Genomic DNA, 5,000 nt, shown 5'->3' on the forward strand with positions numbered 1-5,000 from the left:
TTCTGCAAGCAACTTATCCCATTTCAGATATAAATAATGCATATGTAATGTGAGATAAGCATGTGTGTTTGGATGTGTGTGTGTGTGTGTGTGTGTGTGTGTGTGTGTGTGTGTGTGTGTGTGTGTGTGTTATGCTGTCTCCCTTCATGCGTGTGTAGCACAGAATGCACTGGGCTTTGTGACTCGTGACTCCGGGACTTTGCTTAATCTGTGAAACACAAAAGGAGGAAAGAGGGGTGAGCTTTTACATTATTAAACACACACACACACACAAACACACTTCTATATGCCTCTGCTGACACGTGCACGGCCTTCTGCGCGCTTGTTTGTGTTTTTGCGACTTAGAGACGTAACGACGAGGCTCAGAGCTCCACAGTTTAAACATCGCCTCCACTCCCTCCTTGTCTCATATCTACAAGAAAATTCCCCTCAGACGCAGACGGCCCCAAATCTGTCTCTTCACTTATTTCTCCGACTTCTTTCAGCGCACGGGGGACACACGGTATACCCACATGAACCCACTTACTCCTTCCCTCCCACCCACAAAGGTCACTCATAGTGCCAAACTCCCAGACTTATGACATCTCATGCTTAATTCATGAGTCCAAATAAGAGCGCCTGAAATAATCATGAACAGGGGCCATATTCACAAAGCCATGTGAAGCTAAAAGGTGGTCCTAATTGGCACATTTAGGGAACAAATTCTAAAAGTAATGTGTTTTTCACTCCTGATTTTTAAAAGCCTCTGTAAAAGCAGTTCTCCAAGCAGAAAAAAAAACCATTATCCAGAAGAGTTAGAGGGAGGTCTGGTGAGGATAAAACAGATATTTTCTTTGACATATAAAAATGCTTTAATCCATCACAATGCCTGTTACCCTGCAGCAATTATGTGATCCCTTTTAAAATCATTACAGAACATCAATCCGGCTGAGGCTGGTGGAGAAAAACACAATTCCACCGTTGTTGTCGTCAGCACGTTGCATCTCTTTTAGTTTTGACTGGCAGTGTGGTAAGTACTGCAATCGTGGCTTCTCCACCAGCTACTTAAAAACACCCTACAAATACCTCTGCCTCTTCTTTCCTTAAAAAAAAAAAAAAAACTTCACTGTGAATCGTTTCTTTAAGGAAACTCCTCCAGACTCCAAGAAACTTCTCTAACTTCTTCTTTTTTAAGAAAGCAGGGAGGGATTATTTTTAGCGGTAAGATAAAACACTGAGTGAAGAGCGACCTCAAGCACATTAGAAAGCTGTTTTTGAGCCGTGGATCGTGCAAACAGGATTAATGTCACAAGGAGGTGATTTACAAGCTTTAATTCCGTGTCCTACGAGCGTAAGTTGGTGGGAGAATTTGTTCCGCTGTGTCTTGTTTTAGGGGGCTTCTTATTTTGTGTATGCAGAAAGAAATCCTTAAAGAAGGCAATGATTGTGATTATGTAAAGTAACTATACGTCAGTTTGTACATCTGCATAAGTCAATTTTAAATTCAGTTACCTGCACATCTTCATCCTTTAAGTTGATCATTATCTGTCATGATGTTAGCATGTATTTCATTTGTATTTTATTTGATTTTAAAGCTCCAGTGAGGTTTTTTTTTTTTACTGGTCATGAAACTGACTTAAATTAAAATAGATTCCTCTTTGTGAGCGATAGAGAGACGATCAGCAAGAGGACGATGATTTGTAGTTTATTGTGGATGTCTGTAAACACTTCTGCAAGGTCAAAAACATCACGATACAGAAACAGCCTTTGTTTACATTTTTCAAGGCAAAGAGTCACAGTGAGTGATATATGTGACTGTTACAGGAAAGTAGGATGAGATTTTAAATGGTAAATGGACTTGGACATAGAGCGGTTTTCTAAGCACTTGTACACTACTTTTCACGTTCACCCATTCACACACTGATGGCAGAGGCTGCTGTGTAAAGCGCCCAATAGTACTATCCCATTCAAACACATTCACACTCTGCCGGCGTTACAGTGGGAACAATTTTGGGTTCAGTGTCTTCTCAAAGGACACTTTGGCATGTGGCTGCCCCTGGGATCGAACCCCCGACCGTCCAGTTGATGAAAACACACTACATACATGTACAGGACAAAAATATGAAATTCATTGCTTTGTCCACAGACGGCGCCAAAATCAACAATAACCTAAATTTCCTCACAAGTACAAACCTGTTAAAATTTGTAGGTGTACGTACTTAACATGTGTATTTATGAAAATATTAATTTATTATGTCTTCTAGATTTCTTTTCTTGTTGTAAATGTTCTTTTATATCTTTGTCTTTGACAATGTAAGGTAATTAAAAACAGCATGAAAAGATTAAAAACTAAGAATAAAACAAATATTCAATGATGGCTGTCAAAAACATTTTTACTTTAGGTTTAGACATCACATCAATCCACTGAAAGTCCAGACCATTAAAGCTGCTCTTTAGGTTTTTTAGCTATAGAAACCAAATTAGGGTCCACAATTTGCTCCAATGAAAACACAAGAAGTTGTGGACTGAATCCTTCAAGTGTTTATTTGCACATCATTTTCTAGTAATAGATTTTTATAGCTTCATCAATCTCATTAACACTGAGCCGCCCGCTGCCTCTCTGCACTGAGGTCCTCCAACTGTTCTTCTATTTATATTATGTACACATCACACTCCTTCCCTGTGTGTGCTTGTGACTATTTTTTCTGTCATATTGTCTCTGGATCTTCTGCTTTTACTCTACATGATTTAACCTACAATATGACAGTACCCTCCCAGTCGTGTTTACCATGGAGCATGAAACATCCACAGGGACTTGATTACAGCAAATCACATTCGTAATTACCCCAGACATTTAAATAATGGGGCTGATTAAGGAACATTAGAGAGCACTGGGGAACGCTGCTCATCATAAACGGAGAGGAAGATGATATAAAGCAGGATGCGCGTGTGAATATGAAAACCATGCAGATTCTTCAAAGGACCTGCTGCTTCGTGCTTCTTATTTGCTGTTGGGATAGACAACAAAAACATCAAATGAAGCCACCTTATTGTGAAGAATCAAAGAACTTATAAGTGAAAAAATATTCAAATAGAGAAAAAAAAACAAAAAAAAACGATGAGACGAGAGCTACAAGTGTCGTTATAGGCAGTGCTATCTCTGAGTTTGGCTGAAATTGAGAAAAGAAAATGCTTGAATACTTAAAACTAAGAAAAATGCATTGATTATATTTGAATAAATATGAATGAAATTGAGTTTAAATAAAATAATAAAAGCAATCATAAAAATGTATGCACACAGGGACCAAAAGCTTTACCTTCTATCAATTTGACTCCAAATCTGTTAATCTAAACTGCAAGCTGTGTTATCTGAGGCCTCCAGAAATTGAAAAGAGGAAATGCCTGAAAGTCTGATATGGACCGCCCACTCTCCTATTAAAAATACAAAACTCTGCTCTGGTTCAGATCCTGTCTGTGTGCATTTATTATGACCACCCCAAACATGCACACACATTCCCAAACGCTCTCGCTCTGCCACATTCTGCAGCACTTTAACCCGCGGCTCAGAAGCCCTTCATAAATTATTCTGTGTCCATTCTCACCATGCCAGCTCGCTGGAACGCTGAACTCTAATAGCAGCCAGGAGCTTGCCCAGTGCTCCACGATGGCAGCTTAACCCCACCCAGTCCACCGCTGCCAAATGAAGGGTACAGAACGGCGGCCCGAGAGACAAAGGCGAGTACTCCAGACAGCATGCGAAACAACCTTCAGGACATGCCCAAAGCCATCTGAAGAAGTGGGTTTATTTTGTCACCTCACTGAAGCTGAGTGGATGAATTCATAAAAGAGATTCTGTCTTCATGAGGATATATATCATTTCAGTCTTTAGACTAGTTCTTGAAAGGTCATTATTTTTCTCTTTGCTAATACTCCCACTGACAAAAGGTATTCTTATTTTCCTTGTGCACATTTCCGCGTGTGTGTTTGAGTGTGTGTTGTATTTTGATAAATCTGTAAAGGGAGTGAAAATAATGGGGGGAAATTGTCAAGTAGATTATTTCAATTCGTGCTTTTTGCGCGCACTGAAAAATAACCCAATTATTTCCAAGGTTCCACTGACTTTCTGTCTTTTTTTTTTTTTCTCTCACAGGCCCAGACTGAAGGCAAGCCCCCCCCCCCCTCCAGTGTAGCAAAATAAACCTACAACAGAGCAGAGATTAGCTATCAGGATGAGAGGGCCAGGAGTTTAATCATTCAAAGCTCTTTAATGAAGGTAAATCTTGATTTTCAATTGTCTTGAATATTCAAACTTTGTACAAACTTCCCTGACATTTAGGGGTGTTTAATATGCATGTTGTTTTTTCTTCCATTTCTCAAGACACTTCAACAGCCTGTGTAGTTCTGCAGAGGAGCACAATTTACTTATTTTGGTGACTTTGGTGTTGAAGAACCAAACTTTTCAAACAACTATGTCAAAAAACACAATACATGCAATTTGATCTTGCCTTAAAGTCAGTCAAAAAACAGCACAAGGGCTAATTTGTTGTTAGACATGGCTGAATATTTTTATCGCTATTTCCAATACAATCTCTTATCTCTTTCATAAACATTTAAAAAAAAAAGGGCTTTCCCCAAATACAACTCTACTGTGTTAATATTAGGGATACACTGTAAAAAAGGATTAGTAGAAGTAGCATCACGTTGTCGTCTCCCATTGGTTTATGGTTTCTGTTCTAAAGGCCTTGAGTTTGGCTAATATAATTTTTCTGGAGCAAGAAGTGACAATTTATGGAAAAATAACATTTGGTGTAAGATTTCCCAGGTTCACATCCTAGATGAGCCCCTATTTATGTTACAACTCGACTCATAAGGGAAAGGAAGCAACATAAAAAAAATCTCTGGGAATTCACATTGCATTATGGCGTAGCAGTACTACACAGCACAAGACAACAGGAGGTCCACATACACAGTCAGACACACACACACACACACACACACACACACACACACACACACAGACA

The sequence above is a fragment of the Labrus bergylta genome, chromosome 10 (genome assembly GCF_963930695.1).
Source record: "Labrus bergylta chromosome 10, fLabBer1.1, whole genome shotgun sequence".
Lineage (NCBI taxonomy): Eukaryota > Metazoa > Chordata > Actinopteri > Labriformes > Labridae > Labrus > Labrus bergylta.